Here is a 26,223-nt window from a genome sequence, read left to right as displayed (position 1 = left end):
CTCTTTGCTGTCTTTTAAGTTCTTCTCTCTCCATTCTCACTTTTTCATGATCCCGTTTGTCACTCTGTAGCTAAGTTAGTCGATGACTTTCTAAACAAATATATCTTAAATGAATATTTTTTTTATTGAAACAACTTTCATTGAATGAATATGTGTGCGTCTATGCATCATAGGGTTGGCCTAACATTGGACAAACAAGAAAAATCTCAAGTTTAACGAATCTTTTCAAGTGCCTTTTCTTGAGCTTTCGGTATAGTGTCGGCAAAATGGTTCCTTAACAAAGTTGCACGGTAAAGCCTATCGGGGGAGGCTTTTCCGACACCGTGGATTGCGTCGGGAAAGACGGCGTCGGGAGAGGCTTTTCTGATGCGTGACCAACACAGCGTCGGGAAAGCCTATCCTGACTCACTTCCCCCAACGTTTGTCCCGACGCCGAGAACTGTGTCGGGAGATCCTTTTCCGACGTATTTTTCACTTCCTCCGACGTTTTTCGGCGTCAAAAAAATCTCGATTTCTTGTAGTGATATGTTTCAATCTCTGATAGTCTTAGAAGATGTTTAGCCTGTTTGACTTGGAAAGTTAGCAGAAGTTCTAGTCTAATTTAGATTTTGTGTGTTATGTTGCTTAGGGTCTATCAGTGATATGTTTCTATCACTGATTGACGAATTTGGAGGATGTTTAACTGGTTTATGTTGGAATGTATAACATGCTGATCTGTTTTAGGTTTGTGAGTTAGTGTATAGGGTTATGGTCTATCAGTGATATATTTGTATCACTGATAGTCTTGAGGGATGTTTAGTTTATTTGCATTAGGATGTTAGTAGATAATTTAGTTTAATGTATATTTTTATGTGATGTTTATGTTCTATCAGTTATATGTTTCTATCAGCTTGAAGGATGTTTTACTTTGTTTGTGTTGGATTGTTATTATATATTTGTATCAATGATATGTTTGTATCACTAATAGATTTAGGGGATGTTTAGTTCATTGGGTTAATGTGTTTGTTGTAATTTTAATAGATGGATAAGAAAGAAGGTATTATGGAAAGCAAACCATATGAAAAAGGTGCAAAAAGAGTCTCAACACATGAAGCTTCATCAAGCAAAAAGAAGATTAAAAAAGAGAAGGTATTCCATTATATATATAATGTTTTGTTTCTAAGTTAGTATGTTGCATATTTGTAACAATTATTTTGCTCTAGACAGGGAAAACAATTAATTATTCCCAAAGAAATCTGGAAGTCAACCTTGAGAATCACTGTGTACTGTAATCTACAAACTTCTGACCATATTATCGAAAGTTTATCACCTAGTTGTCTAGACTTGTTTCTTGTTAAATTTAAAAATGACAAAAATACCTTTACAACTATTAGCACACTTGATTAGAAGATAATGTGTCTCAACGGACAACAATGTTTTTCTTTTCAACATCGAAGGTAACATTGTGGAGTTTGGACTGCTAGATTTTTGTTTGATTACAGGATTAAATTGTGGTGAATATCCTATAGAAGATATTTTAGATGCAACGGAAGAAAATGAGTCTATGGTTAAACAATTGCTTTTTAGAAATAACACTTCCATTAGTAGACAAGAATTGAAGACTGCTTTTAACTATCACTTTAAATCCTGCATCGATGAAGAAGAGTTAGTAAAATTAGCCAACCTTTACTTCTTGTACAATGTTTTAATTCCTAGACAAAATCACAATATGTTGGATGATAAAGAGAAGTTTAGGAATTATCCTTGGGGAAGGTTGTGCTTTAGTCTTACAAAGCAATTCATTCAAAATGCGGTGAAATCCAAAAGAAAGTCTAAGAACTCAGAAACAGAATCTAAAGCGTATGCCTTTCTACAAGGCTTCCCTATGGTTCTAGCTTACTGGGCATACGAAATACCTCCTCAACTTGCTAGCGGGTATGTGACAAGAATAGGGAAAGGGTGTCCAAGAATATTAAATTGGGAATCCAACTCGATTGGCAAGATCTTGAAGATAACATCTTTCTGGAAAAAAAGGTAAATTTCATTTGTTTTCCTTTTTAGTATTTTCTAAATTTGTTGTTACTAAGTGATAGATCCATATCAGTGATAGATCCATATCAATGATAGATCCTTATCAGTTATAGATCCATATCAGTGATAGTTTCTTTTTTGTTTAACACTGATTATATATTTTATTTTTTAGCTATCTGTGGTCCCCATTGTTGCATCAGAAGAAGAAATGGAATCTGAGTACTTCAGATATTTTTTGGAATTAGAAAATGATAGATTGGATGAATAAGCATGTGCTATGAAGGACAAAAATATGGCATAAAGAATATCTTCTTTACATGAAGATATTAAAGATTTAAAAAAACAACACAAAGAAGATTTAGACTGCTTGAAGAAGGGACAAGAGAAGATTGTTCGTTTGTTACTTTCACCGACAGAAGTGGTAAATCAAAGACTTTCGTACAAATGTGAAAATGAAAAAAAATCTCAAGAGCCCTTGGAAAAGAATCCTCCTCCATCAATAAGTTTAGAAATGATTGATGCTGATGTTGATAAAGAGAAAGAGGTAAAATTATTAAAGCTTCTAGTTCTTTTACTTTTACTTTTTTCCAAGACTATTATGATAGAATATTTACAATTTCTATCAGTGATTTCTAAGACTATTATGTAAAATTATTAGGGTTCTATCAGTGATAGACTATTTTGAAATCTCAATTGTGATTCAAAAGGTTTATCAATGATAGGATCTTGACAATTTCTATAATTCTTTTCATTGTAATACTAATATTAATATCTACAAAAGATTGAAGATAACGAGGAAACCGAGGAAGATGATAATCATCGTGAAAATAAGTCAAAAATGGTGCATGACACATCAAACAAAGTGAAGGTATTATAATAATCACATTTTGTTGTTTTATGATAGACTTAATGTATATATGTGGATAAACTCTAATTCAATATTATATTTTCATGTTGTTCAAGAAAAGACAAAAGTGAAAATTATGGAAATAGCGACGAATATTGAAAAAACTAGGCTGAAGAGACAACCTAAACCATCAAAGAAAGTGTTGGAGAATGTGAAAGAGCAAAAGAATGCAAGAGGCAAGAAGAATGATTCTCCAAAACCAACATGACATTCTTCTTAAATAAAGGATCTTGCACCTAGTTTTGATTTGCAAATCTCTCAATTATAAGTAGATGGATATTGTAGTGTAGTAGTTTAGTTGATATTTGTGATAGAGTTCACATTGTTTTAATGTACAAATCTCTTAATATTGAGTAGATAGATATTGTAGTGCATTAGTTGTTTTGTGGATGTTTGTGACAGAGTTCATATTGGACCATTCTAAACATGAAAATCGACAAAAAAATATTCTACAAAGATTCAAACCGGAAAATTATTAAAATTAGAGGAAACAACTAAAATCAAAGATTACAAAGATTCAAACAGAAAAACTAAAATAAGAGGAAACAACTAAAGAGAAAGATCAAATCTAAAATCTTTAAAAATATCTGATTACAAAAACGGTGTCGTTGGAGGTGGAAGAAAGCGTCGTTAGAGGCAGAAGAAGTCGTCGTTGGAGGCGGAGGAAGATGTTCTTAACGTGGAGAAAATCACAGAAACGGTGGTAAAGATGAGGAAGGGAGAAAATCGTGGAGAATATATTGGAGAAGGGAGAAAATCGTGGAGAAGGGGAATGATGGTGAAAATGGAGAAGGAGAAAATTGCGCCAATTTCCTTTTCAAAACAAGGACAATATTGGAATATATTTAAACAAATTGTTTAATAAATTAACATATACTTAATATTTTATATCAAAATGGTTATATATTATAAAATCTCTCTCTTTTTTTTTTTCGCTTAAATATTTCATATGGTCTTAAATAAATAGGGTTTAATTACACCATTAACCATTATTTAATTGCATCTATATTTACACAAAACTTTGACCCAATTTATTTATTTAGTTTTTTTTAGCTCTTTTTACTCTTTAATTTTATCTTTTATAATCATATATTATATCTCTATATCATGCACAATTTTTCAAAATCAGAATGTTTCTCATAATTTTGAAGTTGTTCACAGTAAACGAAAATAATAATTGGCGACAAGCTTCTTTGAGGAGTATTTGATATATTTTTGAATTTTCTAGAAATAAATTAAGGTACACTTGAGAAGTGCATTGTACAACTTGACAATTTGTACAGTATATATCAATTCTCAAATGTTGGGAGAAATAATCTATAAGAAATAGTTTGTTGTCAAATGTTGGAAGAAATAATCTACAACAAATAGTTTAATATTACCAAACGGATTATACCTCAACTATAATCCACTATATACCCTAATAGTGATCTAGGATCCTTGGGGAAGGAAATGATTGATAACTTATGTGTGTAATAAATGTTTATGCGAGATGAAACATTTCTACAGAAGGATATGTTATTGTGAAAGAATATGTTATGTTTAAAATGATTTGTCATGTTTGGCAAAATAGTGCTTATGAAAGGTATTTCGTGAAAAGGATTTCAAAAACCTCATTGAGTATTTTAAACTTACGTTTTTAAATTTCATCTTCCAGGGAGCAGGCATTAAGGCCAAGTAAGAAAAGTTGAAGGACTTGCTAGACGAGAAGGCTACTAAGGCGTTTTGGTAGCCTTTTGCTTCCTAAGTTCTAAGAGTTGTGTTTATTGTTTTATGATGTAAAGTACTGTAAGACACTTGGCTAAATTTTTAATAAAGTTTACTTTGATTACTTTCTTTGTTAAGTTGTTTATATCGCCTAAAGTTTATTTGCAAATTATAAGGTAAGACAAAGGAACATCACTAGGCGATTACGCAAAGTTTAAGGACCTCAAGATTGAGTGTCTTTGGTGTTTAACGTGTCAGAGATACTAAAAGTCACACTGCGTCTCACATGACATGCAAGAGCGTCTGTGGAGTGAGGTGTGACACAATTCTAGTTGAAAAATCACAGAAAATTAGTTTAGCTTGTTGGGTAGGGCTGTTGGACCAAAAGAAATTGAGGAAAAAGGCCAACGTTGGAGCTAAAGCATCAAAGGTCGTTTCTCGGATAACTTTGAGAAGTATTGAGTTTTTGGAGGCTATAGAATGCATCACTTAAAGTTTGAAGCTGAAATTTGGAGGTAAGATACTTAAGACAATTGTGAACACCTTTGTAGAAGGAAGTTGTTCATTTGAGTTCTGGATGTTGAGTTATCAACCTCTAAAGTTGGAAGTAAGTTTTGTTCGAAAACCCAGTCTTTGGGCATTGCACAAGGTGACCGAGCACTAAGGTTGTCATGCCTTGCCCCAAAGTCACTCTAAGCGACTTAATGGAGGCGTGCCACCTAGACACTCCACACGTATATCCCTGCGAGATAGCACGTTCAACGCCTAGTAAGCAGAATTACTTCAATGACCAAAATCAAACAACTTAACTTTGATAAACATAACGTAACATAATATAACAATCAACTTTTTTTATTAACTTAACAACAAGCATTCTATAAGATGATGAATGTGCTCTCCTTACAACAAAGCTTAAAACATAAATATTACGCCTTTCACACCTAGCACTGCTTCTAACGTCTAGCTTGCTCGCCTTAACATGGTCTCAGTGCCTTGAACCCAGAGAAGGAAAACTTAAACCATAAGTCAAATACTTAGTGAGTGATGCTTTTAGAAATCCTTTTGGGGAATACAATTCAATCAACAAATTCATTTTCATTATTATAAATAGGCTCTCAATGCCTCATTTCATAAATCATAGAAATCACACATTAGCTTTTTCTTATTCTTTTCCACCAAGAACATGAATCATTCTCACATATGGACTTGGAATTCGTTTCATGAGCATCAAGCCACTAGTTCACTAGCATCCAACATTTATACCTGGGATGCCTTTCACTAGCATCATTTGGGGAATTTTCCTGGTTCATTTCTCGTTCACTCAACGCCTTTACTTTTTTTCTACACGCCACATAATAGTTAGCTCATTGATAGGAATAAGGCTAATGGTTTACTCACATACAAGCATCACATTCATCAATAAAAAAAACATTAGTTTTCTTTTCAAATAGCAACATCGACATCTACAATAACAACATATAATAATGTACGGGTACAACACAAGTGTCAGAAAGAAAGCTTTCAAAATATTTATTTCATTTAGAAATCACTCACAAAATACTCAAGTTCTCTTTCTTTTAGAACGCCTAACTTCAGCTCCTTCTTCTCGTCTAGCACTTTCCTTAGCAACTGAACACTTTTACTAGAATTCTCAAAAGAAGAACACCTTTTTTAATCCTTCACAAACTTATTTGTACTAATCCTTTTAATTTGATTAGTCATTACCAAGCCTCTCTTAGCTTGCCATGTCCTACTTGACACTTTACACATGTTGGCTTATAACTCATCAACCCATGTACAATCTTAAATTCAACACGTAGCCAGCCATCAATTCAAGATTAGACATTTTCTTGAAATGCTAAATCCTCAGTACCGACTTTCTTAATGCGTTATACCAAATGCCTAACTCTTTTTCATTGAAACGCTTACTTCTTTTTGTGTTATCACTTGGACGCAAGTCTTCTTACCGCGTTGCCTTAACTCAAAACACATACTTCTTCCAAAAATGCCTCTTCTTTATACTTTATTCAAAATGATCATTTTAATCATAACTCTTTCCTCAACAAGACCCTTATATTCCAGACCTAGGCCTTACAAAGGTGGTGCTGTGCATGAAGGATGTTGGGGTGCCAAGGGGGATGTCATGCCTGAGACAAGCAATAGTGGCACAACCATGTGAGCAATGAGCAACGCATGCAGCATGCCATGCGCGCACGACCACCATGCACATGACACCCCAGCACATGGCAATGAATGCACAAGGTTAACATGCGGCTTAAGGCTGTGTGTGCGCCAGGCCTGCGCTCTAATGAAGCCCACATGACATTTTAGAGCATTTTTTAGTAATTTAGCAATTTTTGCTAGGAATTTAGGTATTTTTTGAATATTATGGATTAAATGAAGTATACATACCATATTTTCAGGACAAGTAAAGTTTGGTGATCTCAAGTCAAGGAGGAAAGCTTCAAGTTTGTGAGTAAAACTTGTTTGTAATGTGTATATCAAACATGATTTCTAGTTGCACAAGCAACAACTTGTGAGTAACTTGCATTAAATGATTTCTAAAAAATATTTCTAAACTTGATTTATGATTTCAAGGAACACAAGTCACAACTTGTGAATGACTTGCACTGAAATGATTTACTTCAATGCTTATGATTTCTAAGGTGAATTTCAAACTTTGCAAGCAACTTGCATTTAAATGTTTTCATGAAGCTTTGTTAGTACTATACAAATTACCTCTAAATGTGCACATATGGTTTTCAGTTATTGATGTGAAGGCTTTATAGAGGGCTTAAGTTGATTACATCAGTGAAGGCCTTAGTGCCTATGCAGGTAAAGTTTAGTTTAACCTAACCTATGTTAAATTATTAATGTATAGTAGAAAAATTGATGTTATAGCTTAAAGTATTTATGGATGTTTTAGGAACTTATGAAGAGTTTCTAAAGCTTTACTATACTATGTTTATAATGATTTCTATGTTTAAAGCTAAACATAGATCATAACTATTTAGAAATTATGTTTTTGAAAACATTAATCAGTAGTCATTTTTAGTTCATTATTTCAAATGTTATGCACTTTCCAAGTAAGGATCATGTTGCCTTGAGCTGAGCTTAATTATTGTTGCCATGTCGACCAACTTGTTAGGAGAATTTTATACAGTTTTTATACGTAAGTAACATTTTTGGGTTAAACGAAATTGATTGTATTAGAAGTCCGATTTTTTGTCAAAACCTTTGTAAGTACCTTGTTTTTAAGTAAGGATTAAAGGATTAGGGTCCACAGGTATCGTTGAGGCAAAAGATGGTATCGGCTGACTTTACATCGTCGGTGGTCCAGAAGGGGGTCTGATAATTTTGTATCAAAATAGTTTGCTCCATGGGAACTACAAAGAGTTAGTTACTTGGGAATGAAAAGAAATATAATGACAAGTCTTAAGTAATAGGTCATATGCACATTGGCAGACAATATACATAAGCAGCAGATGAGACACGATCTTATTTAAAGATCTGTAAGTAAAATTCATTTCCTAAAAAGTTAAGCTCAAATTTTAAGATTTGAAATTTATGCCACTTGTAGATAACATAAAATTAGCACAAAACAATGGATTATATGATAAAATTTTGAAACGGAGGACTAAAAGCCTTAGGAGTTTAGGAATTTGAGGGCTTCACTAGTCTTGCTGAGATTGATAATTGGATGAATAGACTGAGTGGTTGTTTTTGAGCCACTATATGTCTCGAGAACCAAAAAGTGGAATTAGCTGAGGTAATGTTACATGGGGAAGCAGAAGAGTGGTGGAAGACGATCAAGTAGGAACTGACCAATGAAGAAAGATTTAATTGGGAAATGTTTTAAAGAATATTTGAAGGGGAATTTTTCTCCAAACACTATTGTAATCTGAAGGAAAAAGACGAATTTTGCAAGGGATCTAATTCTATATGGAATATGCGAAGAAATTTACAAGAAAAATGGAATATGTGACCATTCCTTGTGTACCAAAGAAGGAACTTGTAGGAAATTAATTGATGGATTGAGAATCGAATAACATACATTGAGATCACCAATAATGAGTGGTCAAGTTTGTATGCATCAACTGCAGTTTTAATTGGACTGGAGATAAACTTGGAGGAGGAAAAAGAGCAGAGGTCTATATCGATGTAGGAATCAATAGGATCTTGCTCTATAAGGGAGGTATCAAGTGAAGTAAGCAGAAGACGCTCTTGTAGGAATTTTCGAAGATACCATCAAAGGACCATGCCTTGGTGATACCAATTGATGCTTCAATTGTTATCGACCTGAGCACTTTTAGAAGGATTGTCTTCTTCTTAAGATGGATCAACAGAAATAAATGAAAACCATACCACCCTATGTGCTGAGAACAATTCAAACTAGAGTTATAACATTAGGGATACGACCTAATTACTTTCTCAATTAAGAAAAAGTATGAAAACTGCTTGGAAGAATAAAAAGAATGTAAATGTTGTATGTATAGAAGAAAACTTTATGTAAAAACCTGATGTGAATAGATAATAAACTATCTTTTCAACCCTGAGTGTTCCTAAGTTTGCTTAAGTTAACATTATGCTAAGCATTTATATGATGTAGGATCTGTAAGTATGCCTCAAGGAAATAGGAAACAAAAGAAAGCAACAAAAGGGACTAACAACCCTATTAGAAGGGAAGATGAATCACAATATGAGACATAGTCCAGTGCCTCTAAGCAACAACTGCAAGGTGAAAAATAATTTACGAGAAGTTTGTAGAAACAATAGATTCATTACAAACCAAGTTCGGCAAGAAACATAGTATAGAAAGGTTAAAACACCTAGGAGCCATTATGTTTGAAGGATTAACCAATCTAGAAGATGTAGAAAATGAAGGAATGGAATTCCCAAAGTGGAAGCGTATGAACGCCGTTTAAATGAAATTAAATTTGAAATACAAAAAAAAAAAGAGAAAACAACATTAAAGACATGCTTCTAAGAAGGAAAAGAGAAAAAAACGCACCTTTGTAGAACCTCTCAAGAACTTCTTGAATCTCCTAAGAACACCACGAAGTCTTCCTGGTTATTCTCAAGGTGAGAATCAACAAAGAGTTGGCTTCTGTGATTTTGGTAAGGGAAACTTTTTTAGAGAGATTTCTTTCTGGAACAGAGAGATCGTCTAAAAATTCCAGAGAGCAGAGAGTTCAAATCAATTATGTATATCTTAACCATTTTAAAAGAGATAGGGGAAGTTATCAAATAACTCCCTCCCTCTCTCTAGACGTCAAATAACTCCCTTTATTGATTAAAAATATAATTTAATCCATATTATATCTTATATAATAGAAACTTTATATTATATCATATATAATATAACCATAATGGTTTAGATCTCTCATATGATCTATAGTTCTAATATGAATCAAATCCATATTAATTTTAACCTATAGTTTATTTATGAACCTTATTCATATTATTGTTATCATTTGAATCATATTCAAATATTAACTTCTCTCATAAAAACTTTATATTATAATGTATCAAATACATTATATAAATTGTATCATATACAATTTATTCCCTTTAATTAATTTGAAGAATTCAAATTAAACCAAAATAAATTTGACTCTCATTTATCCTTATTGAGCTAAAAGGGGACCTTATGGACCTACAATTGGAGCACCAATGGTATGAGATTATTTAATTAAACTCTTAAATTAAATTAATCTCTAATCTTTATACATTAACTATTAGTCATTCCACTAAAGATGAATAATTGCACTATTCTTATTGTAGATATATTTTTGTGTCCGTTAGATATAACCAATAACAGTGCAATGACCCTTCACAAATTGCTCGTAAGTACAACTAGACAAAAAATTACCGTTTTGCCACTGTAGTTACATCTAACTCCTTAAGTACTATTGATTCCTCTAATGAACAATAAGTTATAGCCCCACTATAACTAAATTCCTCTCGAGCCAAGAGAGAATGGTGCCACATTGTTCAAGCCTTGGAATTAGCCCTTAGGAGAGAAATTTCTCTACTTACTCTATATCTATAAAGAAGGAGTGAATTCCTTCTTGTGTAGCTGTGTTCCTAGCTCTCCAGTCAGATGAATCCTCAAAATGGTATGTACATTGAATTGGCAACATAGGCCATTCTCATCGATACAAAACAAAGGATCGCCTTCATAGGTAGAAGTTCACAACTCACTCAGGAAGGTTAAGTCACCTATGGTCAGTCTGGTGAAATGTAGTCTCAACTAGTAACAGTGTTAATAACAGAGACTATTCATGTCATGGTCTGATCTTTTACAAACTCTTTGTATAGAATACCCCCGCTCTAATGTCTAGACATGAATGATTAGGATCAAATCACTTGTAGTACTTTAGAGCAGTTGTAACAACTACAAAGCATGCCGTATTCGTAGTGTAACCAAGATAAGGTATCAAACCTTATCCATCTACTACAGACCATTTAGGTTATCACTTAAACATGATCCACTTATATGTCTCCGCATACAAGTTTAGTTATGGAAGATAACCTTGAATGTTAGTTTATTGGTTTTATGGGTTAATACAGCTAAATGTCAAAAAGAATAAAACACTTTATTTTATTAGATAAATAAAATGTTTGTATAATATATACAATTACAAATTACAAGATCACAAGATATAAGACATCAACCCCAATTGAAAGTTGGTTGAATTTGTTGGAAAAATGTTTCCAAGTAATGGACTATTTAGAGGACAAAATGGTAAAGTTAGTCACCTTTCTACTACAAAATGAAGTAGAAGGTTGGTGGAGATCGATTAAAGTTCGATGAGAGGATAGGACTAGAAGACTTTTAAGGGAATATTTGATAACAGATATTACTCAACAACCTACTGTGAGACTAAGAGAGAAGAATTCTTGAAGTTAACCCAGAAGTAACTTTCAGGAGCTGAATACAAACAAAAATATAGCCTTCTTCGATGGTATACCGAGCCAAACATCGCATATAAAGGTGAGAGATGTTGAAATTTTAAGAGAGGAGTAAGGAAAGAAATAAGTACATCGGTAAGTGTCGTAGAAAAATGGACTAATTTTCCGTAGTTGATTGAAACTGCTTTACGTGTAGAGCAGAGTTTATTAGAAGAAAGAGAGGAACTTGAACTCTTTTTCTTCTAGAAAAGATGAATGATGAAGGAAAATGTCATGCCCCGCCCCGCACATGTCCTTAAACTTGCCGTGCGAAACAAAAAGTGACTTGAGCAATTATGACACCTCTAAATGAAATGCCAGAATGCTTGCTTAGGTCCTTTAACACTACTAAATGATAAAAAAAATCATAACCAAGCATATGCAGCGGAAAACAATGCAATACTTCATTTTTATTCACTTAAGCTCATGAGTTATACAATTGTACATGAAACAAGATCTTAAAACAAGCTTAATAAATAAATGCCAAAAGCCTTCAGAGTCCTCAACCCTTAACGATTGTTTAGCTCTTCAGATTGATTACTTAGCTCCTTGATCAATCTCTTAACTTAGATCGCTTACCTTTTAACCTGATCACTTAGCTATCTACAGATCACTTAGCTCTAATCGCTTACCTTTTAACCTGATCGCTTAGCTCCCCTAAACAATCGCTTACCTTTCAACTCGATTTCTTAACTCCTTAAACGATCGTTTGGCTTTTACAACATGGAGAAGGAAAAACTTAAATTGTAAGTTTATGACTTAGTGAGTGATATTTTTGAAAAACTTTTGGGAATACAATTCAAAAGTCATTTTCATTTTAAACACAGGCTCAACAATCATTCCCGTGCATAGAGCATTATGATATGTCCTTTTCATCAACGACATCCTTGAGAACTTCCTAGTTCATTTCTTGTTGCTTAGGCCGCTAAGCTCAACATACTCCTTTTATGCATTGGCCAGTTGTACTCTACCATGCAGTTCTTTTTTACATTGCCTTTACTCCTTATGTGCATATAATAGTTAGCTCATTGATAGGAATATGATTAATGGTTTACTCTAAATCAAGCATACAATAGAATCAATAAACAAGAAACTTTAACTTTAAAACAAAACAATATAGCTTTTTGTATAAATCTTGCTTTTTCATAACGTAAACATGCAACACATGATACATGAAAACATGACCTTTAGAAATGAAAGCTTTAGAAATTTGAAGTTCTTTAGAAAATCACTCACAAACTATGCTAAAAAAACTTTCCCAAACCCTCTTCTTCACCGAAAAGTTTTTTCGTATTACAGTTCCTAACCTTTTCTTTTTGTAAAATCTCAGAGAACAATCCTTTTCATTTATCCTTACCTCTTAATAATACTAATCTCAAAATAGATTAGTCATTCCTTGAACTCTTAGTATCATGCTAGCTATTACTTCCCAAAATTCTAAAGTATTTTTACGTCAAGATACATGCAATCCAATTCCACTAATCTAATAATTAAAACTCTTTTGACAGACATAACTTTGAGAACCTCCTACATGATCGTTCACCCTTCTATGCGATTGTTCATTCTCTTACACAATTATTTAACCCCTTATACGATCATTCAATCCTTTTACTCAATCATTTATCCTTTCATACGATCGTTCAATTCTTACACGATTGTCTAACTTCCTTACATGATCGTTTAATTTCCTACACGATTGTTTAACAAAATAATCCTTCAAAACTTTCTCCAAAACTCTTGCTTACCAACAATGACCTTCAACTTAGTTACGAGTCTTACGAAAAAGATAAACAAAGTTAGAGTAATTTCAATTCTCGAAAATTTGCAAGAAAAGACTTTCAGGCACGATCTGGAGGACGGCCATCAACAAGAAAGTACACTAATGTGTTTCAAGATAGAGGTCAAGCATTTAAGAGACAACTGATAAAACCACTACTATCTAAATTAGGATCTACAGCTGATATTGACAAAAGAACATTTTTGTGAAGAATGTCAGAAATACCATAGGGGACCCTATATTAAGGGTGCAGCTGTATGTTTTATTGTCAACAATAGGGCATTATCTAAGAAAATATCCAAAACTTTAGGAACAGAAAAGTGTCACAATCAGTATACAAGCCTAGGTTGCACCGGTTGGTAAAGAAGGACCAAGTGACGCCAAACATAAAGGAATATTAAAGTAACCAGTTTAAGTTGAAACTAATACTTTGGAATGAGATTATAATTGCCTGTAATAGTTGTGTTAAAAATAAACCAAGAAGTTTCTCCAAGTCAAATTGCCTAAAGTTATTTAGCAATAACAGTAGTAATATAAGGATGGACATTAAGGAAATTAAGGGAACTAAGATAAGCAAAAGTTGTACGTTACTTAAAGGACATTGCACAAACTTTGAGGACAAAGTTTCTTAAGGGGGAAGGAAATTGTAAACTCTAGATCCCAAGAATTCCTAAGTCTTTTAAGGAACTTAAGAGATGAATATGGATTGAGTTTAAGATTGACATGAAAGGAAAATTCCAAAAATATCTTACTAAGGTTTGTTGGTTGTTATGAAAAACCTAGACCATAAAACCCTTAAAATCTCTTAAAGCAAGTGTAGTAGTCTTAGTTAAGAAGGAATTTACTTTAAGATTTAGTTACAAATGACATCTGGGTGCCATGGTTTAAGTGACATAATTGGTGTGTCATAATTTGAATGTTATAATAAAAGTGTCATGGTAGCCTTAAACTAAGAGATGAGATGAAGGATAACTAGAAGGTGGTAGGTGGCAAAAGGGAACAAGTCAAGACAAGTAAAAATATAAGTGTCATAACAAGTCATTTGACTCATGCTAAGTAGGAGCATAGGATGACTAAGATGGATGTGTCAATGATGAACAATGAAAGCATGAGGTGGAAAGTGTGACTAGGAGATGTTATCATCAAGAAATGCAAAGAGTTCTATAAATAGGAAAATTTGGAGAAGGATTGCATCATCTGACATCTCAATGCTTTTATAAGCCATTTAACTCTTGACCTTGCTCTCGTTAATAGTTTCTCCCTTTGTTGCCACTTCATGAACCCTCTTATGGTTCATTAATTCCGTTTCCACTTCTAAGTTACGAGTTTCCATTCTTGTTTGCTCTTCAGCATAATCTCGAGCTCATAAAGCTCTTTAAGAGTTTTCTCCGAGGTTCCTCTCTCATTGGTATGTTCTCTAGATTAGGTTCTAAAGGATTCTTTAGATGTGGGTCTTGTACAACGTGAATGTGGGCTTAAAAACTAGGCGTTACTCTTTTTTTTTTATTTTCTTTCCTAAGCCTTTTTTCGTGTAAAGTAATATCCTCAACAAAATCTATGCTAGGACCTATGGAAGACCTAGTCATGCACAACTGGAAAAGCAAGAAAACAAAAAATCACGCAAATTTTTTATGGTGATTTTCAAGAAGGAATTTTTATATACTACTATTACTAAATGGACGTGCTTCCTAAAATTTACTAGAAACTAAAACATACAAGAATATGCAAGATTGATTTCAAGATGGTTTTAAGTTGTGCCATTCCCTGACAACGACAATTTTTTTTTTGTCTGGGCAAAAAGCATATTATGAAAATACACTAATTGGTAAGGTCGCTAAAGATCTAACATGCAACAATATGAAAAAAGATGATATGAAAATGTAATACTAGTTGCAAACTAAGAACTAAGAAAAAAGCTAATTAACTCACCAATTGGTAAGATCGCTAAACCCTAAACCCTAATTTTTTTTTTAGATTTACCCTTAATTTTTACTATAGCCCGGTGGCAAGTTGGGGTGTCGAACCAAATGGTTGCTAACAAAAATTCTTAAAACCAAAGCTTGAAAGGAAAGTGATTAGTATAAAATGTATCTTGCATATTAATTAAACAATCAATAGCAAATTAAAGGATTGTTTCATAGAGATCACATGGAATTGAATTCGTTCTTGAACAAAAATTAAAGATTCAACATGCTAAATTAGAAGAAAAATTGAATATATTCTCAAAGAAATTGAATACCCATTGTCCTTTTACCTCTTAGAAGATTATCCCTCCATTGGAATAAAAGATTGTTGGAATTATTTCTCCACTGAGATAAAAGATTGGGAGAAAAATGACAGAATGAGAGGGGAGTGTTCTGGAAAAATGATATTTAGAAAGAATTTGGGTGAAAATTGGAGTCGAATTGATGAATTAATCAAATGAGTGGAAATTTATTAAGATTTGGGGGAAAACGAGGTATATATAGAAGAGAAATGAAAATAACAGCTTAAAGAGTTCGAACTCATGACTTCAGGGTTGGGCGCGCACTCAATTGATGGAACGGAAAGGATTTTCGGAAAGTTGTTAAATAGTTACAAGATTTCCATTTAAAATATGTAAGGAAAAAAATGATTTGCAGGATGTGAGATTCGAACATGGGACGTCAAAGTCGGGCGCGTGAGAAGAAAACGATGCGTGGCATGCACAGATTGGTTGATGAGTGGAAAAGGCGCGCATGAAGGCTTTTAAAAATGCGAAATAAAGAAATACGCTCGGCTGGGATTCGATCTCGGGAACTTGAAGTGTTTTTCACTCGTGGAATTATTGAATCTTTTTTGTTATTTACCAATTTGTCCCCGATCTTCGATTTACCTGTTTTCTTCGTTCGAATTTCGTTTTAAGTGTTTTTCGTTGCGTTGGATTCGTAATAGAGTCTAGATTCAAATTATGCATAAAATTATAAAAATAATAAATAGATGCATGATATAGGTTGAAAATAAGCTAATATAAGTGGTTCAAGAATTGCCCCAACAGAGATGACACATGGAAACTTTCGAGCGAACTGGTTGAATCGAGAGACGACGCGACTTGTAACATGGGTTTCAATGGTGCTTACTAAGGATTGGCACGAGATGATGGCAGCGACTAGAAGGTTTTTTCCGACAGGGAACGAGGAAGAAATGTTTTAGAGAAAAGAGGAAATTTCGATGAGGTTTATCACCTGGAGGGTTTTTTTTTTGGTTTTATAGTGTTTTTACTATTGCTGGAGTAAGCTAAGGGATTGCAAAAGATTAATTTTGTGCTAATGAAAAGGAGAAATTTGTTAAATTTAGGAATAGGGGTTTTTATTAGGAAATTTTTTTAATGACATAAAAAAGATGTCGTTAATTAACGACATGAAAATTATGTTAAGAAAAGACAAATTGTGTCAAAAAAAACCCCGTCAAGAAAAAATTTGCATTTTTATTTTCAATGACACATTTTAATCTATCCAATCCATTTTTTCCTTGATTCCAAGTGTCATTAAAACCCAAATTTCTAGTAGTGTTTAGTCCTCCTAAGATCCATTGAATTGTATCATGAAAGGTCGACCGTTTACCGACGTTGCTTTAACTGCGTCGACAAAGGTTTAGCATTTAAAAATTCTTACAACCATATCACGATGAAAATTGTATGGCGTCGTGAGAGGTCAAACCACTGCTGACATGGAGTAGGTAATGTCATGAGATGTGTGATGTTTTAACTACTTTTGATAAGGTTCTCACGATGCCATAAGTGACTGTATCGATTGTTCGTTATGAACCGATGACACCATAAGTGATGGCATCGCAAGTTAGAAGATCTCCCGACGTTTTTGAGTTGCGTGGGAAGATCCCCTCTCAATTTAGTTCTACATTCACAGAACACAGATGCAAGCGAAGAAGAAAATAGAAAAGAGAGAAGAGAAAGAAAGAAAAGAGAGGAGAGAATCGCCGCTGTCACTATTCATCATTCATTGTTTCGTGTCCGCCGTCGTCACCGACCGCCACCCACTACTTTCTTGCCATCGTTTATTTAGTTCGTCGTCTTTACCAGTAAAAATAGTGTGTTTTATTTTTTTTTTTGTTTCTAAAAAATATATATTAGATTGTATGTATAAATTATATATTGTATAAATTTTGCATGTGTATGTTAGGGAATAATGTATATTGTATAAATATTGTATGTGTATTTTAGGGAATAATGTATATTGTAGAATGTATAAAATTTACTAGATTGAATAAGTAAATATCTTTGTAATTTAAACTGTAAATTGGTTAGAGTTTTTTTAGTTATAATGTACATTTAATTGTTTAAGAACTAAATTCTATGTGCAAATGAAATTTTACCAATTGTAATAGGTTAGGGGATGATTATTATTGAAATTGTGATATTAATGAAATTTTTAAATGTATGATATTGATGAAATTGAAGAATTTGAAACTTTTTATTGATGTGTTGTGGATGTCTTGAAATTATGGTAGCCTGTAATTTATTATTTGTGAACATGACTTGTGTGTTAGAAGTAGGATTGCATTTATTTAGTTAAAATTATGTTGCCCTTAGTGCAAGAAATTACACTTCTTTATGTTCTAGGTGTTTAACGATGGACAAGAATTGGATGAACATTAGGAATAAGTTATAGATTGAGTATAGAGAGAAAAGTTTTAGATTCTTAAACGTTGTGAAGTATCATGTCGATGAATACGAACGAACAATTGTCCCTCCTACACATAATGGGTGTATCATGGAGAGCCAGTGAACTTGTATAGAGCTATAAAAAGATTTGATGAAGGAACTAGTATTGACCCTTTCCATAAATGAACTAGTATTGACTCTTTCCATAAATGAACTAGCAGTGACCCCCTTCCATATTGAAGGAACTAGTAGTAATCTATTTTCTGAAGATAATGAAATATTGGGAATGTTGCATAATTTACAAGGTTCGATCAAACATGAAGAAGAAACAGCGAAGGAAGTAGATTTAGAGAATGACATGAGTTGTATTGGAAGGAATTTGCCGATTTGGTATATTGTCCAACTTGTGGTGAGTCTTGATACAATGTTAGTCCTATCAGAGGGAAAAATCCCGCACAAGGTAATGTGGCACTTTCCATTGATACCAAGATTACGAGATACAAGTCGAAATGAGATGACATCAGGATCAACGAGTCGAAATGGACGACATGTTGAGACATCCAATTGATGCGGAGGGATAGAAACATTTTGATTATGAATTTCCTAAGTTTTCTTCAAATCCACGGAACGTTCATTTGGGATTATTAGCTTCTTATCGGTTCGATCCTTTTGGGCATATGAGTACCGCCTACAATATTTGGCCTCTGGTGTTAATTTCTTACAATTTGCCACCTTGAAAATGCATGGAGTCCAACTTCTTCATGTCATTGCTAATACTCGGTCCAAGATCTTCCTGTAAAGAAATTGATGTTTACCTCTAACCATTGATTTATACACTGCTTTGTTATGGACTATTAGTGACTTATCAGGATGGAGTACAAAAGAATATCAAGCATGTCCCATCTACATGAGAGATAAATCGTTGTTTGGGATAAAAGGCAAAATAACTTTCATGGGACACCAATGTTATCTTCTGATAATCATGTTTGGCGTAGAAGTAAGTTACATATGGAAGTGTAGAGCATAGGCCTCCTTTGATTGTTCTGAATGGGCATCATATCTTGGAAAAGTATATTCCCTTGAGTTTCCAGTGATGAGTAAACATCCATTATTGAAAGATAAAAGAAAAAAGACCTCTGAACTAAACTAAAAGAAGTATCTTCTTTGATTTGCTTTACTGGCCAAGTCTACTAATACGTCATAAATTAAATGTAATGAATATTGAAAAAAACATTTGTGATAACTTGGTAGATACACTATTGAACATTAAGGGAAAACAAAGGAAACTATGAATGCTCAATTGAACATTCCGGATTTGAAAATAAGAAAAGATTTACACCTGATAGAAATCGGTAACAAATTAGTGAAGCCCCATGCAAGTTAAATGTTGACTAGCAGCAAACAAGTTGCGTCTTGTAACTTCCTAAAATCAGTTATGTTTCTCAATGGATTTGTTTCTAATATTTTATGACATGTGAATGAGATAGATGAGAAAATATCAAGTCTTAAGACTTACAACTGTCACGTTTTGCTTCATAGGCTTCTACCTATTGGTATTCGAGCATACTTACCAAAAAATGTGTATACTGCTATTATTGAGCTTTGTAGTTTTTTCATGACCTATGCACAAGGATGATAAGAGTAAGTGATTTGGGTTGGCTGCAAGAAGATATCATTATCATACTTTGCAAACTGAAAAATAATATTTTCACTTGCTTTTTTTAGCATAATGGTACATCTTGCTGTTCACTTATCGTATGAAGCAAAGGTCATTGGTTCGGTTAATTATAGTTGGAAGTATCCCATTGAGAGAAGCCTATGCACCTGAAGTAGTACGTCCAAAACAAAGCATGTCCCAAAAGGTCCATTGTTGAAGCATATGCCATGAATGAATCAAGTACCTTCTGTTCGAGATATTTAAGTGGGATTGAAACTCAGTTTTCTCGAGATGAACAAAATGATGATAGAATTCTTGAAGACGAGATAGGTGGTGAGTTTGAAGTGTTTATGCAGAAGGTACAACCATTAGGCGTGGCAAGTTCAAGATCTCTATCACAAGAAGAGAAGAGCCAGATCCATTGATACATCTTGAACAATGTAGATAAAATTGTTGAGAACCGCAAGTATGTACTTCCAACTCTAAATACTCCACTAGCACTTTATGTACTTTTCTTAAGTTATAACCGTTACAAACTCACAACGATGAACTTTAGGAAACACTTTAGGCTGATACATCGTCAGGCAAGCAACGCTATCGACTTACTCAAAAGACATCAATGAGCATTACCTGATTGGTTTAGAGATCAGGTATGTATGTAGAGTACATAAATTCATTTGGAATTTTCCTAGGCTTATTTCACAGATGTATATAGTTGTTAACAAAACAATTTTAAGTCATCGAAATGCGTGAAAAGGACAACCTTTCGCATGATTTCTTCTCACTTGCGATAGGACCTTCACTTGACATTCGATCCTACACTAGATGCATCGTGGGTGGGGTACAATTTCACATGATAGATCGCGACTCCAGACATACAACACAAAATAGTGAAGTCATGGTAGTCGATAAAGCAGTGCGAGTGGAAGCAATGACAATAATTTTTACGGTGTATTAGAAAAGGTTCTTTCTGTGGCATATTTGATGAGCCGCTATGTTTGGTTATTGAAGTGGTGATGGTTTGACACAGGCAAGAACAAAAATCATAGAACATCCGTGGAGTTGGGGTACAAATCATAGAATACATGTACGCACATCAAGTTTTTTACATCAACGACCCAAAAAATGGTCCCAATTGAAAGGTTGTTTAGGTGGTCCAAAATAAACGCATAGAGAATGTGCACGAAGTGGATGATGTTGAGGATGAATAACTAAATATACCTGAAATTGTTGTCGGTCATCATGTCACTAATCACGTTAAGGATGACACCCTATGTAGAGTCAACATTAATCCTACAATGGTGGAAAGATTGATTATGTGTCATGTTGTTGACGGCTTTATAAACGATGATGATGAACAATTATCCGTTCAAAGCGGATCAAGCAATGATGAAGAATAATAACTGACGAATCACGTATTAATAGTTCTTTTTCGTTTTTTTACATATTTAGTTTCATGTACTCTCATATGTTTAATTAATTTTGGTTTATATATTCGTAGGTACTATGTCTTAATTTCCTATCGGTTTCAATGAGAGCGATGGTGTATTCAATTTTAATATCGAGGAGTTCAATACCATTCCAGGCATGTTGTCAGTTGACGACATATCTGGTTAGTAATCGTTTCATAAACAATTATTTATGCATAAGTCTTTTTGTTATGTTTAAGAAATTATTTTATTTTTCTAGATGTCTCCCAACTTGCTGCTCCTACTCCCAAGAGACAACAACACTCTAGGAACCTAAAGTTAGAGAGATATGTTGCACAAAATGGGAAGATCCCCATATCTATCGCTCCAGGCCAGAACAAGCCTATCTCGCCACAAGTGGTTCACTTTAGCAATACCATCGACATGTTAACACGAGATACATTTTTAGTTTGCTTTCTTAAGTGGGCTGATGTGACACCATTGTACATCAAGCTCTTTAAGGGTGATTTACATGTACGTTTTTAAATCACCCATACATATATGTTACGTATACGCATATACATATACTCAATCCTAATTCGTATGTACTTTTCTTTTACAACAATGGTTCGTGCTAGATTTCACTGATCCAGCACTTACTCAGCCTGCCCACCCTTAGATGGAGTAATCGGGTGTAAGATTGTCACTTCCTTTGAGACCACTGCCTTACTCGACAATTTCAGGTGATTTAGTACTTTTAATGTTTTCAAATGGTACTTCATTTTTTTTTATGTAACATTTTGATTGTTTTCATGTATGAGCAATTTTCAATGAACAAGGTTGCTAGAGTGAAGCAGCCTTACAACCATAGCAACGATGCCAAGTCGTTTCTACAACGACAACACGAGCTCACCGAATAGCGGGATCATCTGATCAACCATGTTTAGTTATTCAGGGAAACACACACTCGAGGTAGCCTGTTTATTTCGCAAGCAACTGCGGTTGCACATGTAAATTTATAGACTATCATTTGTCTTGTTTCACACAACAGTTGATTTATACATTTTGCTTAATTAACAAAAATTTTATTTGCAGAATCAAATGCTAGAACTATAGTTCCAGCCTACCCTAGAGGGTTCTCAAACACTCTTTGGGGACGAGATATGTGAGACCATTTTGGATAGACGACCGGGCTACTCAAAAGGTCTTGGTTAGGGCCTCAAGCCAAAGTCCCGACACGCTGCTGACAGTTTTTCATCTACATTTATCGAGCGAGAGCTAGCCCATGTCAGGGAGGTTAATGAGGATCTAAAAACTCGTCTTGAGGTAGTAGAAGAAGAGAGTAACAAGAAGCATGAAGAAAGTATTCGCTTGATAGAAGCATAAGCTCGATAGACGAAAGAAATGAAGAAAATGATTGAAGACCTCTCCCAAGCTTCGAGAGAACCTTGATTTCCGTTTTTTAATTTCATATTATTGGTGATATATATTTAAACTTAATTTCTTGTCATTGTGTTTAGTTTTCTGTTTTTAGTTTATATTTTTTATTTTCATTATGTACGTAATTTCTGAACTACGAACGTATATTTTTGAACTATTTTTAATATAAATTTCAATCGGTATTTCATTATATTTACGTTTATTTTTTTTAGTATTTGAATGAAATTAAATCGAATTCGATCTTAATTTGAAAAAATAATTAAAATTAAATAAAATAAAATTAAAAATTATTATAATAAGAATTTCGTGACGCACATTATGCGTCGCTATTGGTCATTCCGACGACGCGTCATCGTTAGAAGGTCTGTCAATGCCACGTGAGTGGTTCACATACGCCGACGTACTTGACAACATTGGCAGTAACCTGTTTGTTATGCTGCTACCAGACATTGACAATTCCCCAATGTTGACATGTAACCATGTCTGTAACGACCCAACTCTTTATATTAAGCTGAGGTCATTACTAAAAAGAAAAAATAACGATAAACACTTTCTTGAAACGAGGGAAGACTAAATTTTCATTAAAAACGGAATACTGAAACACTGAAACATAGACGCGGAAGCAAAACCGAGTCCCCATATGGCATGTCACGGATCCTTCTCTGTTGCTCGCCAGCTTTCCTCTACCTTTACCTTTACCTGAAATATTAAATATAGAAAGAGTGAGTATAAACATATACTCAGTAAGGGACCTACTACTAGTTCCGCTAGGTGTCTGTTAACTTTCCATTAAAGTCCTAAAAAGTGGTACCCAAGAACTGACACGTTCCCAAACACGTGCAACATGTGATCCCGAAGGAACATAACTGGTCTTCGGTGATCCTAAAGGAACACCAAGGACAAACTGGTCTGTAGTGTACCCGGAGGAAACTCTAAGACAATCGGGCTACAAGCGATCCCGTCGAATCACTCGAATCATGCCTATGTCAATGCCAGACTGGCGATCCCGTCGGACTACGCAGTCCTAAAAAGGTGGTGATCCCGAAGGACACCCATGCAGGTACAACTCTAATAGATAAAGTTAACAGAACACCCTATCCATAGCATGTATTGTAACGACCCGACTCCTTATACTGAGCCGAAGTCATTACTAAATGTAAATAACAGGATTTAAGTCATAAAGTTTAGTTAAAACGAATAAAACCTCAGAATTTTATTTATAAAATCAAATCAGGGTAATGTGCAAAATATAAATGAATATTAAAATCCTTCTCAGGCCCTATCTACTTTTAAAGAAATGAAATAGTAAATAAGGAAGAAAATAAAACTCAAGTACTAAATGTCTAAAACGGGGTGTAAGCGGAAGGAGAAATCCCTATGGCTCACCACGGTCACTTCTGGTCGCTCGCCAGCTTGCCTTTGCCCCTACCTCGGCCTCTACCTAAAAAACATGACATGGAGAGAGTGAGTATAAAATACTCAGTAAGGGACCCACTACTAGTCCCACTAGGTGCCTGTTAGCTTCCTATTAGAATCCTTAAAATGGTACCCAATCTCTGGTACGTTCCCGAACACGAACATGCGCTCCCGTAAGAACGAAAATCTGGTTTTCGGTGTCCCGGGGGAGCACCTAGGACATACTGGTCTGTAGTGAACCCGGCGGAGCACTAAGACAATCGGGCTGCGAGGATCCCGTCGAATCACTCGAATCATATCTATATCCATGCTAGACTGGCGTCCCGTCGGACCACGCAATTCTAAATAGATGGTGATCCCGAAGGACACCCATGCAGGTACGACTCTAATAGGCTAAGCTAACAGGTACCCTAACCATAGCATACATATACATAATATCATCATCTAATCATATCAGTCTAACATACAGTCATAACAAATCACGTCATCACATTACCATGCCATCATATAACCACGTCATCAGTCACATCATGCTCTCATTAATTACATGTGGTATACAGTCTAGTCCTTAACATGCATAACTGGAGGTGTATGCAGTTTCATGGTTTTAATCACAGAGCTAGTAGTAGAAATCTCTTACCTGGAGATTTGCTCGACGAGTCCTAACAGCGAGAAAAAAATGTGCTTTCCAACCAGTGGGGCCCTAAATGGTTAGGAACAACGATTAATAACCTAACCTTCAAAGAAAAGAAGTCCAAGAGTCGTTCGAAGCAACTTACCCAAGATCAAGGTTGCATTAATTCCCTTTAAGTCGAGAAATCCCACGCTCCAACTCCAATTGGTCCACCCAACCCTTTTAGAAAAATAATTTAATTTAATCCAAAATTAAATTATTTAAAACAAAAATTACTCTTCGTTGGATATGCCAAAAACCCAACCAACTTACCAAAAACTTACCACTCACACGCGGGGAAAGGACTAAAAACTAGGTGGCTCAAAAGGGCTTGACGGCTCGGCTGGAAGAGTAGGGATCTGCTTGACGGCTCGGCTAGGAAAGCGGGGATCGACTCGGCTTAAAGTATTTTGACTCGCAAACACGATGTGGCGTGGCTTAAGGCATGGAGCAGGCGCGCGGGCGCGGCTGGGAGGCGCGGCTCGGCTAGCGGATGGGCGCGACTCGGCTAGGGCTGGACGTAGGTCGGCTGGCGACTGGGTACGGGGCTTAGGCGCGGCTCGACTTTGCGAATTCAATCGATGGTGCTCGGGTTTTAGTGGCTGGCGCTCGGCTCCAACGGACGGTCACGGCTGGGCGACGGTTGATTTTGAGGCAGAGGGTTATGCGGAACGGATTGGCGGAGCGACGTGGGTTGAATCGGGCGGATGGCTGCACGGGTTGGATCGTGGCGGAGCGATGTGGGTTGAATCGGGTGGATGGCGGCGCGGCTTGGCTGAACTGTTCGGCTGATCGACTGCGACGCCCGACGGCGGTGTCTGACGGAACGCGGCGCTCGACATCTGGCGGAAGGCGGCGGCAGCGGAACTTGCTAGGGTTTCCAAACAAATTTCTTTAGGTTGCTCTCTCCCTTTTTTTTCTTTTCCTAAAAAAAGTTTTACTTTTGGTGCACGGGTCCCAAGGTTCATTTAAACACCCAATAACTCCACCTTCTCTCTCCTCCTCCAAATCTCACCAAATCCCCCCTTTTTCTCTCCTTTTAAAATAATTCTTTCTTTCTTTTCCCTAATTAAATCCTCACCTCTCTCTCCTTAACCACCCAACCTTAATCTTTAACAAATAACTTCACCAATCTATTTTCAAATAAAATAATTAATATCCAATCAAAATTATTAACTCTAAACCTTAATTAATTACCAGGTCAAAATAACCATGTTCTCAAATAAATTCGAAATTTTCCATAATTACACTTAAGACGATAAAATGAAAAAAATCCAATCTGTTGGGGCGTTACAACCTTCCCTCCTTAGAAAACTTTCGTCCTCGAAAGTTTTAATCCTCGAACAGCTCGGGGTACTGGACTCTCATGTCCTCTTCTCTCTCCCACGTGGCCTCTTCAACTCCATGGTTTCGCCAAAGAACTTTGACAAGTGAAATTTTTCGACTATGGAGCTTCTTGACTTCCCTTGCCAAGATCTCGACAGGCTGCTCCTCGTAGCTCAAGTTCTCACTGATTTGCAGTGGCTCGAAGTCCACTACATGTGTCGGGTCTGCGACATACCTTCTCAGCATGGAGACATGGAATACAGCATGCACTGCAAAAAGAGATGGGGGCAACGCCAAGCGATAAGCCA

At 35.1% G+C, this 26,223-nt stretch overlaps 1 long non-coding RNA gene across 1 annotated transcript; it reads left to right on the top strand.

The window, feature by feature from the left end:
• The first annotated feature begins 1,649 nt into the window (after positions 1-1,649).
• LOC103499154 (uncharacterized) lies at positions 1,650-2,878 on the top strand. Its single transcript, XR_007820295.1, has 3 exons — positions 1,650-2,013; positions 2,183-2,554; positions 2,792-2,878. It is a non-coding gene; the product is annotated as an uncharacterized LOC103499154 (long non-coding RNA).
• Positions 2,879-26,223: the final 23,345 nt, after the last annotated feature.

Source organism: Cucumis melo, chromosome 4, assembly GCF_025177605.1.
Source record: "Cucumis melo cultivar AY chromosome 4, USDA_Cmelo_AY_1.0, whole genome shotgun sequence".
NCBI classification, from domain to species: Eukaryota; Viridiplantae; Streptophyta; class Magnoliopsida; order Cucurbitales; family Cucurbitaceae; genus Cucumis; species Cucumis melo.
The sequence above is the reverse complement of the archived record's forward strand: the minus strand, read 5'-3'. Positions and strand labels throughout refer to the sequence as shown.